This window comes from Hypanus sabinus, chromosome 8 (assembly GCF_030144855.1).
Source record: "Hypanus sabinus isolate sHypSab1 chromosome 8, sHypSab1.hap1, whole genome shotgun sequence".
In the NCBI taxonomy this organism is placed as follows: Eukaryota; Metazoa; Chordata; class Chondrichthyes; order Myliobatiformes; family Dasyatidae; genus Hypanus; species Hypanus sabinus.
The window spans coordinates 169,754,222-169,767,026 of record NC_082713.1 but is presented as its reverse complement, the minus strand read 5'-3'; positions in this window follow the sequence as shown (position 1 = coordinate 169,767,026).

Genomic DNA, 12,805 nt, shown 5'->3' with positions numbered 1-12,805 from the left:
CCAAAGGGTGCAACCTTTGCACTGCAGGACTGCTTTGATCATACAAACTGGAGAATGTTCAGGGAGGCTGTTGGCTATGGAAACCATGTTAACGTCGAGGAATATGTGGATTCTGTGACCAGCTACATAGAGAAGTGTACTGAGAATGTTACCATCATGAAGCTCATCCTGGTGAGGGAAATCAGAAGCCATGGCTCACTGCAGAGGTCCGTGCATGGCTGACTAATCGTGATGCAGCTTTTAGATCGGAGGATGCAACAGGGAAGCAGGAATTCTGCTTTCCCACTCCATCAGGAAGATGAAATGGGAGCATTCTCAGAGAATTTACAGTCACTTCTGTGACACCAGACACTTGAGGCACATGTGGCAAGAAATTCAGAAGATTTTACAGTCTGCAAGTCTACCCTGCATGTCAGAGACCAGGATGCTTCACTCCCCAACAGGCTGAATGTCTTCTACACCCGGTTTGATGCACAGAGCAAAGTGCTGGTGAGGAAGGCCCCCCTCCCCCAGGGGAGCAGACACTCTGTCTGGCTGAAGCTGAGGTCAGGAAGACCCTGGTCAGAGTCAACCCACTCAAAGCTTTGGGGCCCGATAACATATCAGGTCTGGTTGTGAAAGACTGCGCAGCCCAGCTGACGGAAGTGATGACGCATATATTTATCATCTTTCTGGAACAATCCATTGTCCCCTTGATTTTCAAGGTAGCAACATCATTCTGGTGCCATAGAAGATGACAGTAACCTGCCTAAATGACTTTCGTCCAGAGGCATTAGCATCAACCATTATGAAATACTTTGAGCGGCTGGACATGGAGCACATTAAAGCCGTTCTTCCAGCCACACTGGACCCTTTCCAGTTCACTTATCATTCAAATTGATACACGCCTTCTGTAATAGCCTCTGCCTCCACTCTGTCCTGTCTCCCGTGGAAAACGGGGTCTCATATGCCAGACTGTTGTTTCTAGACTTCAGTTCGGTATTCCACACCATCATACCCCAGAACCTAGTGGGGAAACTGTCCTCGCTGGTCTCAACACCTCCCTCTGCAATTGGATATCGGACTTCTGAACAGCAAGGCCACAGTCCGCCCGTGTGGGTAGCAACGTCTCCGGCCCCATTACACTGAGCACCGGCGCTCCGCAGGGCTGTGTGCTCAGCCTGCTGCTGTTCACACCGCTGACACACGGCTGTACCGCAGGATCCAGCTCAAACCAGGTCATCAAGCTTGTGGGTGACACGACAGTGGCTGGCCTTATCGAGACGGAGTATCGAGAGGAAGTGGAGTGGTATGAGAAAACAACCTAAGCCTGAATGTGGAGGAGACACTGTGGACTCAGGAAGGTGCAGACAAACCACCCCCTCTGAATACATCACTCCTCCAGAGAGAGCGAAGTGCACCAAGTTCCTGGGAGTTCACGTCATGAAAGACCTCAACTGGTCCCGTAGTATCACCTCCCTGAACAAGAAGGCACAGCAGCAGCTCCACTTCCTAAGAAGATTGAGGCAAGCAAGGCTCCATCAACCACCCCCCCATCTTAACTGCACTTACAGGAGCATCATTGAGAGCGTCCTGACAAGTTGTATCTCCGTCTGGTATGGGAGCAGTCAAGCATCGGACCAGAAGACCTTACAAAGGACAGTGAGAACTGATGAGAGGATCATGGGAGGCTCCCCAACGTCCATCAGGGACATTTATCAGGAGCGCTGCATACGCAGGACCCTTAGTATTATTACGGATCCCACCCATCCATCCAGTGTCCTCTTTGACTTTCTACCATCAGGCAGGGGACTACAATGCATAAAACAAGAACAGTCAGGAGGGAAACAGTTTCTTCCTCAGGCCGTTAGGCCACATCGTGTTCGAGGTGTTACTGATTAATATGTTCTGTACCTTACAATATTCAATATTAATGCATTTGAGTTTGTTATTTATGTAAATTTTCTCCTTACCTTCATACATTATCATGTGTTACCACGCCTACCATGCCTTACACCCTGTATGGACTTAATGTAATTCACAATTTTCTTTTTTTCTCTATTATCATGTACTGCTGCCACAAAGTTAACAGATTTCACGACATTTGCCATTGATTTTAAACTTGATTCTGATTCCAGAGCAACCCACACACAAAATGCCAGAGGAAATCAGTGTCTATGGACATGAATAAACAGTCACAGTTTTCAGCTGAGAGCCTTTATCAAGACAGGAAAGGAAGGGGGAAGAAGCCGGAATAAGAAAGTGGGGGAGGAGAAGGGGTACAAGCGAGATACACGACTGTGGTAGCGACTCTGGCTGAGCACATGGTCGGAGAGTCAGAGGGCAGCAGCGGTGAGAGAGGGTTTCACTGAATTCCCGTCAAAGAGAAGATTTAAATTTCTTCTGGGTAGATATCCTTCAAAGAGACTTCGCAGTGGAGCAGCAAATCATAAACACAAGAGATTCTGCAGGTGCAGGAAATCCAGAGTAACAGATAGACGATCATTCCTGCAGCTTCTCTACATCTTCATCATACCACCATAGCCTAGTGGTGTCAGTGTTACTGAGCCAAGTTTAAATGTAATGAATTTAAATGGTGAAACAGACAATGCCACGGGATCTTCCACAGGACCAGGGATGTCAGATGATTTTAAGTTCCTCTAATGCTGAGGACTGGCAATGACCCGTGACTCAGACACACGAGCACTTACCATTAAACCATGTGTGTTGCTGCAATTTGATTCAGGAAAGATTGTGGGAACTTCCCGACAACCAGCGTAACCCATCACAACAGGATGATGCACAAAACTGAATGGTAGTTCAGCGAGTAACATTCTTTACAATTTGTGTCAGCTTTATGTCTCTCAGCTAGTGTCAAACAAGACAGAGAGAGGGAGAGGGAGAGAGAGAGAGAGAGAGAGAGAGAGAGAGAGAGAGAGAGAGAGAGAGAGAGAGAGAGAGAGCCTTTGGCCTTTGAACACTGTGACAACATTCAAACATCTATTTCTACCATTCTACACTGTGGTGAACTACATATACCTGTCTGGACCCCCCCTCCCCCCCCGCTGACTGCTCCTGTGGCTCCTCCCACAGACCCCGGTATAAAGGCGATTGGGGACTCCGCCCCGGCCTCAGTCTCCAGGATACAGTGTGGTGGTCAATTGCTGCTTGTTCTTTCTTCCAGCCAATAAAAGCCGATATCTTGCCTTCACGCCTCAGAGAGTTATTGATGGTGCATCAATTTTATTGGCTGGAAGAGTGCCGAATTTTAGGGCCTTGAAGGGTACGAGAAAAGAATGCTACTGGCCTGCCTGCCTGATTGAGGGTAACAGCCAGCGCGAAATCAGAGGCGTCACTCTACTTGGAAGGGAATGGTCTCATCCACCACATGCATCGTTGCTTTGGCAATGTCCCCTTTAATGCAGCTGAAGGCTGTGCGGGCCTCAGCAGAGAGGGGAAATGTGGTAGACTTGACCAGGGGGCGGGCCTTGTCTGCGTAGTGGGGGACCCATTGGGCGTAATAGGAAAAGAAGCCCAGGCACCGTCTGAGGGCTTTGAGGGTGGTGGGAAGAGGGAGTTCTAACAGGGGGCGCATATGGTCGGGATCAGGGCCAATGACCCCGTTTTCCATGACATACCCAAGGATAGCGAGTCGGGTGGTTCCAAACACACACTTGTCCCTGTTATAAGTAAGGTTCAGGGCTTCGGCCACTTGGAAAAATCGTTGGAGGTTGGCGTTGTGATCCGACCAGTCGGGACCACAGATGGTGATATTATCCAGATAGGGAAATGTGGCTTTCAGTTGGCACTGGTCCACCATCCATTTCCCTCTGGAAGACAGAGACACCATTTGTGACACCGAAGGGGACGTGCAGGAAGTGATAGAGCCTGCCGCCTGCCTCGAAGGCAGTGTAGGAGTGGTCCTCTGGGCGGATGGGGAGCTGGTGATCAGCGGATTTCAGATCTATTGTCGAGCTATCTGGTTGACCATATCCACGATGCGGGGTAGGGGGTACGCATCAAGCTGTCTGAACCTATTGATGGTCTGGCTATAGTCCACGACCGTCCTATTTTTCTGCCCAGTCCGAACAACAACCACCTGGGCCCTCCAAGGGCTTGAGCTTGGCTGAATGATCCCCTCCCTGAGCAACCGCTGCACCTCTGACTGAATGAAGGCCCTGTCCCCCGCGCTGTACCTCCTGCTTTTAGTTGCCACAGGTTTACAGTCGGGGTCAGGTTGGCGAACAGCGGTGGGGGAGGGATCTTGAGGGTGGAGAGGCTGTAAGTGGTGTCAGTAGCGCAGCTGTCGGCATGGTGCTGGGTGGGATGTGTGGGTCGGTGTGTGTGTGTGGTCAGTAGCGGGGTATATGACGAAGTCCCACAAAAATGAGGATTCCAGACAGTGAGTGGTGGGAGGGGCCCATCCTATACCATAGTGACACTTTCGAGGTGGCTCTGGAAGTCCAGCCCCAATAGCACAGGCGCGCAAAGTTCCGATATTCTGTGCTCTGCACCACCAATGTCGCTACACAACCCACCCGGATGTTTGTGGAATGCAACCCTGAAGCCATGGTGACCCTCTGGCTTACCGGCCATGTCATGAGTCCGCAGCGTTACACCGTGTCTGGGTGAATAAAACTCTCAGTGCTGCCCATGTCAAACAGGCAGCTAGTCCTGTGCCCCTCCACCAGGATGTCCATCACTGACCTTGCAAGCTGGTGTGGGGCGCTTTAGTCGAAGGTTACGGAGGCCAGAGTTAAACTGCCGTCTTGGTGCCCGGTAAGCACCGGTGGGTTGGGGGGCGGGACGAGGTGGCGCCGACAAAGATGGCCACCCCCATCCAGGCAGGCAAGATGGCGGCCCCCATGCCTCGCATGAGGCGGGCAGGCAAGATGGCGGCGGCCAAGATGGCAGCCCCCATGCATCGCACGCAGTGCTGCCCGACCCCGCTCATGGTTCAGACTTACAGACCCTGGCGGGCGAAATGGCCCTTCTTCCCGCAGCAGGAGCAGGTCATTTCTCGGGCCAGGCGGCGTTTTCGGGGGTGCTTTTCGAGACCGCAGAAGTAACACTGCGCGGAGTTGTGACTGGCTGCAGCTATGGTCGGATTCGGGGAGTTCGTGGACTCGCGACTGGCAGCAGCGGCAGTGAATTCGCTCACGGGTGGCAGGGTCTGCAGTGTCCACGGGACCGGCGGGAGATCGCATGGCTGGACAGCTTCAGTGTTGTGCAGAGCAGCCTCCAGCATGTCGGCCGTCTCGATTGCCGAGCGTAAGGTAAGATCGGCATTTTCCAGCAGCCACTAGCGCACGTACACTGACCTGATCCCCGTAATGAAGGCGTCTCGTACGAGGAGCTCCGAATGCTGCTCCACCGTCAGTCCTTTGCAGTCGCAAGTCCACACGAGTGTCTGTAGGGCTCGGAGAAACCCGACGCTCGACTCATTGGGTCGCTGCCGCCACGTTGCTAAGCGATATCTTGCGTAGACGGTGTTCACCGGCCGCAGATACTGTCTTTTGAGGGCGTCCAGTGCCCCTTGGTAGGTCGGCAGGTCTCTGATAAGGGAGAATACTTTCCGACTTACTCTGGATAGGAGGATTTTGTACCTTGTGGCAGGCTCAGTCACTGGAATCACTTCCAAGTATGATTGGAAGCATGCAAGCCAGAGTTCAAAGGCAAGAGCTGCTTCTGGAGTTTGGGGGTCCAAGTCTAATTTTTCCAGACATAAAGTCAGAATCCTTTTTTCGAGGGTCAGCCCCAAAGTTTACTCACTGTCAGGAATCCTCAGTTTTGTGGGACTTCGCCACATACCCTGCTACTGACCACACACACACACCGACCCACACATCCCACCCAGCACCAGGCCGACAGCTGCGCTACCGACACCACTTGCAGCCTCTCCACCCTCAAGATCCCTCCCCCACCACTGTTCGCCAACCTGACCCCCGACTGTAAACCTGTGGCAACTAAAAGCAGGAGGTACAGCGCGGGGGACAGGGCCTTCATTCAGTCAGAGGTGCAGCGGTTGCTCAGGGAGGGGATCATTGAGCCAAGCACAAGTCCTTGGAGGGCCCAGGTGGTTGTTGTTCGGACCGGGCAGAAAAATAGGACGGTCGTGGACTATAGCCAGACCATCAATAGGTTCACGCAGCTTGATGCGTACCCCCTACCCCGCATCGCGGATATGGTCAACCAGATAGCTCAGTACAAGGTGTACTCGACAATAGATCTGAAATCCGCTGATCACCAGCTCCCCATCCGCCCAGAGGACCACTCCTACACTGCCTTCGAGGCGGGCGGCAGGCTCTATCACTTCCTGCACGTCCCCTTCGGTGTCACAAATGGTGTCTCGGTCTTCCAGAGGGAAATGGACCGGATGGTGGACCAGTGCCAACTGAAGGCCACGCTCCCATATCTGGATAACATCACCATCTGTGGTCACGACTGGCCGGATCACAACACCAACCTCCAACGATTTTTCCAAGTGGCCAAAGCCCTGAACCTTACTTATAACAGGGACAAGTGTGTGTTCGGAACCACCCGGCTTGCTATCCTTGGGTATGTCTTGGAGAACGGGATCATTGGCCCCGATCCTGACCGTATGCGCCCCCTGTTGGAACTTCCCACCACCCTCAAAGCCCTCAGACGGTGCCTGGGCTTCTTTTCCTATTACGCCCAGTGGGTCCCCCATTACGCAGACAAGGCCCGCCCCCTGGTCAAGTCTACCACATTTCCCCTCTCTGCTGAGGCCCGCGCGGCCTTCAGCTGCATTAAAGGGGACATTGCCAAAGCAACGATGCATGCGGTGGACGAGACCATTCCCTTCCAAGTAGTGGGACGCCTCCGATTTCGCGCTGGCTGCTACCCTCAATCAGGCAGGCAGGCCAGTAGCATTCTTCTCTCGTACACTTCAAGGCCCTGAAATTCGGCACTCCGCAGTGGAGAAAGAAGCCCAGGCCATAGTGGAGGCTGTTAGGCACTGGAGGCACTATCTCGCCGGCAAAAGGTTCACCTTGCTGACCGACCAGCGCTCAGTTGCGTTCATGTTCAGCAACCAACAGCAGGGCAAAATCAAAAATGATAAAATTTTGCGGTGGAGTATAGAGCTCTCCACCTACAACTATGATATCCTGCACTGGCCTGGAAGGCTCAGTGAGCCCCCTGATGCCCTATCCCGGGGAACATGTGCCAGCGCACAGCTCGACCAGTTATACGCCCTCCATGCAGATCTTTGCCACCCGGGGGTCACCCGACTTTACCATTTTGTGAAAGCCCGGAACCTGCCGTACTCCCTTGAGGACATCAGGACGATGACCAGGAACTGCCAAGTCTGCGCTGAGTGCAAACTGAACTTCTACCGTCCTGAAAAGGTGCAACTTATCAAGGCCACCCGCCCCTTTGAGTGACTGAGTGTTGACTTTAAGGGCCCCCTTCCCTCCACCGACCGCAATGTCTACTTTCTCAACATTATCGACGAGTACTCGCGGTTCCCCTTTGCCTTCCCCTGCCCCGACACCACTGCCGCATCTGTCATAAAAGCCCTACGCCAGCTCTTCACTCTGTTCGGATATCCCTGCTATATCCACAGTGACAGAGGGTCCTCCTTTATGAGTGACGAGCTGCGCCAGTACCTGCTGGCTAGGGGCATTGCTACTAGTCGGACCACGAGTTATAATCCCCGGGGAAATGGACAGGTGGAGAGGGAGAATGCCACAGTGTGGAAGGCCACACTTTTAGCCCTTAAGTCAAAAGTCTTTTGATGGCAGGAGGTCCTCCCCGAGGCACTCCACTCTATCCGCTCCCTGTTATGTACGTCCTCCAATGCCACCCCTCAAGAGCGCCTATTCTCTTTTCCCAGGAAGTCTGCCACTGGGACCACCCTACCGGTTTGGCTGACGTCCCCAGGGCCAGTGCTGCTCCGGAAACATGTGAGGAGCAATAAATACTCCCCGCTGGTCGAGAGGGTTCACCTTCTACATGCGAACCCCCAGTATGCTTACGTGGTCTTACCTGATGGGCGGGAGGACACGGTCTCTATCCGCGACCTGGCGCCCACAGGAGCAGCAGGCCACTACCCTGAACACTCCATGGTAACTATGAACCCTGTACCCGAGGTGACACCACGCACACCGAGCCCTATACAGACTCCTCACGACACTCCTATACCGGGCGTCTCGCACACGCATGAGGGATCACTGATGCCTAGTGGGCTGATACCTCCAGTTAGGCCGGAACCAGCACAACCACCGTCTCCGGTGCAATCACAGCCGGAGCTACATAGATCGCAGCGACAGATTCGACCACCTGATAGACTTAACCTGTAAATATACTTGTAAGAAACTTCATCCCATGGGGACTCTCTTTTAAAACAAAGGGGGGGGGGGTGAATGTGGTGAACTACATATACCTGTCTGGACATGCCTCCTCCCCCCCCCGCTGACTGCTCCTGTGGCTCCTCCCACTCACCGTGGGTCCTCCCACGGACCCCGGTATAAAGGCGATTGGAGACACAGCCCTGGCCTCAGTCTCCTGGATGTTGTGTGGTGGTCAATTGCTGCTTGTTCTTTCTTCCAGCCAATAAAAGCCTATATCTCGCCTCACATCTCCAAGAGTTACTGATGGTGCATCATATACAAAGTCATAGAATCATATAGAGTACAGTACAGAAACAGGCCCTTCAATCCATCTAGTCCATGCTAAAACTAGTTAAGCTGCCTACTCCCATCGTCCTGCACCATGTTGCCCTTAAACTTTTCACCTTTCACCCAGCCTCAGTGGAAAAAGCCTGCTGATATTAACACTATCTATACCGTTTGTTAATTTGTATAACGCTATCAAATGTCCTCTCAATCTTCTATGGTCTAAAGAATACAGTCCTAACCTGTTCAATCTTTCCTCATAACTGAAGACCTCCAGACCAGGCAACTTTCAAGCTTGCTTACATCTTTCTTGTAGGTAGGTGATCAAAATTGCACACAATACTCCAAATTAGGCCTCACCAATGTCATATGTAACTTCAACATAACATCCCATCTCCTGTGCTCAATATGAAGGCCAACGATGCCACTTTCAATGAATTATGGACCTGTTTTCCCAAATCCTTTTGTTCTACCACACTCCTCAGTGACCTAGCGTTCACTGTATAAGACTTACCTTGGTTGGCCCTACCGATATCCAAAACCTCATACTTGTCTGCATTAAATTCCATCTGCCATTTTTCAGCTGAGGCAGATCTCACTGCAAGCCACGATAGACTTTCTCACTGTCCACTAAACCTCCAATCTTGGTGTCATCTGCAAACTTGCTGATCCAATTAACCACATTATCAAAAAGGTCACTGATATAGATGCCAAACAAATGACTCAGCACTGATCCTTGTGGCACACCACTATTCACCACATTAACCTTGTTTTATTCTCCCCACATCCGTCAACTCTTGCCCCCACTCCAGGTTTTACCACTTGGTTGAGTTGATTTGACACCATATTCAGCACAGACATTGTGGGCCAAAATAGGAACAGGAGCCTCAGGACTCACACCACCAGGTTTAGGAACAGTTATTATCCCTCATCCATCAGGCTGCTGAAACAGTGGGGATAACTTCACTTGCTCCATCACTGAACTGTTTCCACCACCTATGGACTCACTTTCAAGGAGTCTTCATCGCTTGTTCTTGATATTTATTGCTTATTTATTATTATTTATTTTTGTAGACGCACATTGGGTGCTGTCATGTACAGTTCTTCATTAATTCTATTGTATTTCTTGTATTTACTATGTATGCCCACAAGAAAATGAATCTCAGAGTTGTATTTGGTGGCATATATGTATTTTGATAATAAATTTATGTTAATCTTTGAACTTCTGTTTCTGTTGAAAAAAAGGAAAAAAATAAAGAGCTCTACATGTGCAACAAGTCACAGTGGGCGGTTAATCCACCAACACACACGCATTGGGATGTGGGAACACACATGGTCACAGAGGGAGAGTGTAAACTCCGCACAGAGAGTGCCAAAGCCACGATCAAACCTGGAGTTCAGAAGCTGCGTCTCTGTCTCCAACACAGCCAGGGGTCAGCCCTCGAACCTGTGGTCTCGTAACAGAAAGGCAAACCTTCTGATGCGAAATCTCCCCTCGTCATCTGCGCACTGATAAACCTCTCCATTCCCCAAGCCTTCCATTTTTATTTATTTATCTATCTATTTACAGTATATTTATCCACAGTATGTATTTAATCCTCCAGTATTATCAGCACAGTTCTAGATAAAAATTGTGAATCTAAGTTTCATTTATCTGTAGTAATGTCATGAAGGACCCCACCCACTTTGTCAATGCCAAACAAGATGCTGGAAATCTGAGCAACACACACAAAATGCTGGAGGAACTCAGCAGGCCAGGCAGCATCTGTGGAGAAAAGCACAGTCAATGTTTTGGGCCAAAACCTTTAGGCAGGACTGGCAAAGGGTTTCGGCCCGAAACGTTGCCTGTACTCTTTTCTTAGATGCTGCCTGGCCTGCTGAGTTCCTCCGGCGTTTTGTGTGTGTTGCTCAGATTTATGTACTGACACTCCTGTGCCTAGTGTCACTTTATGGACAAACAATCAATCTATGAATATAAGCTATCTTATGTATTTATTTATTGAGCTTTTTTAATTATTGTGTTCTTTATCTTGTGTTGTTTTTCTGGGCTGCATCAGATCCAGAGTAACAATTACTTCATTCTCCTTTACACTTGCATACTAGAAATGACATTAAACAATTTGAATTTTGACATCTATCTTTCTATCTATCTACCTATTTAGAGATGCAATTGAATTGACTTTATTTTTTACATCCTTCACGTACATGAGTAAAAATCTTTACATTATGTCTCCATCTAAATGTACAATGTGCAATCATAGTAATTTATAATAAACAGAACAGTCAATGTAATATAGAGTACACTCAGATCAGCGTGAGTTCATCAGTCTGATGGCCTGGGAGAAGCAGCTGTCCTGGAGCCTGTTGGTCCTGGCTTTTATGCTGTGGTACCACTTTCCAGATGGTAACAGCTTCCTGGATAGTAGATTGTGGTTAGGATGGCTTGGGTCCCGAATGATTCTACGGGCCCTTTCTACACACCTGTCCTTGTAAATGTCCTGAATCATTGAAAGTTCACAACTACAGATACGCTGGGCTGTCCGCAACAATCTCTGCAGAGCCCTGTGATTGAGGGAGGTACAGTTCCCATACCAGGCAGTGATGCAGCCAGTCAGGATGCTCTCAATTGTGCCCCTGTAGAAAGTTCTTAGGACTTGGGGGCTCATACCAAACTTCCTCAACCGTCTAAGGTGAAAGAGGCACTGTTGTGCCTTTTTCACCACACAGCTGGTGTGTACAAACCACGTGAGCTCCTCAGTGATGTGGATGCTGAGGACCTTGAAGCTGTTCACCCTCTCAACCCCAGATCCATTTATGTCAATTGGGTTTAGCCATTCCTCCTGTAATCCACAGCCATTTCCTTTGATTTTGCGACATTGAAGTTGTTTTCTTGACACCGCTGTATCAGAGAAATGACTTCTTTCCTGTAGGCCACCTCGTTATTGTTTGAGATAAGGCCAATCAGTGTAGTATTGTTGGCAAATATAATTAGCAGATCGGAGCTGTAGGTGGCGACACAGTCATGGGTATACTGGGAGTAAAGGAGGGGGCTTAGTGTACAGTGACAGGCCTTTCGGGCCCAATTACACCATGTGACCCATCACCCTGTATGTCTTTGGAATGTGGGAGGAAACCGGAGCATCCAGAGGATTCACTAATGGGGACAACATACAAACTCCTGCAGAAGGTAGTGGAATTGATCCTGGTCACTGGTGCTGTAATGGCACTAAGATCCAGTGCCACTCTCTGTCTGCTTGTCCCTGCAACCCCACTGTAATCAGTGGTTGCCTCTTTGGGACTTGCTCTCACACAATGCCAGTAAAACTAAGGATCTGATTGTTGAGGACCATGGACCAGTCTGCTGTGGGGGACAGAGTCAGCAGCTTTACGTTCTTTGGTGTTAACATATCAGATGACCCGTCCTGGATGGATCACCCCTAACTCGAGGGGGGACCAATATTCTTGCAGGCAGGTTCGCTAGAGCTGTTGAGGAGGGTTTAAACTAATTTGGCAGAGGGATGGGACAGGAGTGATAGAGCTGACCACGGGGAAGTTGGTGTACAAGTAGATGCAGTGTGTAGTGAGAGTGTGAGGAGGAATAGGCAGATAACAGGGCAAATGTGCAGTCCATGGGATTGGTCTTTAAACAGAACAGCTGGCTCAACAGTTCAAGTTTGGAAGAGTGAGGGTAAGGTAAAAGGGAAGGAGAGTGCTGGAGATGTTATGAAAGTCGCCAGAATAAATAAAAAGACTAAGTTTAGAAAGAGAAAAGAATTTAACATCCAGTAACAAGGAGGCAAAATTGCAAAGGGTGATGAATACAGGACTGAAAGTGTTATATGTGAATGCACACTATATACGGAATAGGGTAGATGTTGCATGTTTAGAAGTTGGCAGGTATGGTATTGTGGGCATCACTGAGTTGTGGCTGAAAGGAGACCAGAGTTCGGTTTTTTAACATCCAAGGATACACATTGTATCAGAATGTGTCCTGTTCCTGTTCTAATTCTGATGTATGCTGCTTCTTACAATTGCTTCTATTCCATCTGACCCAGCCAGTCAGATAAATAAAAGAGAAAGACCATGCTTCCATTTTGCAGCTGTGCACACATTACCTGAGGTCCCATCCTATTGGTTCACATAACACTGTGGGCTGAATGGTCTTTTCCTGTGCTGTACAGACCTAC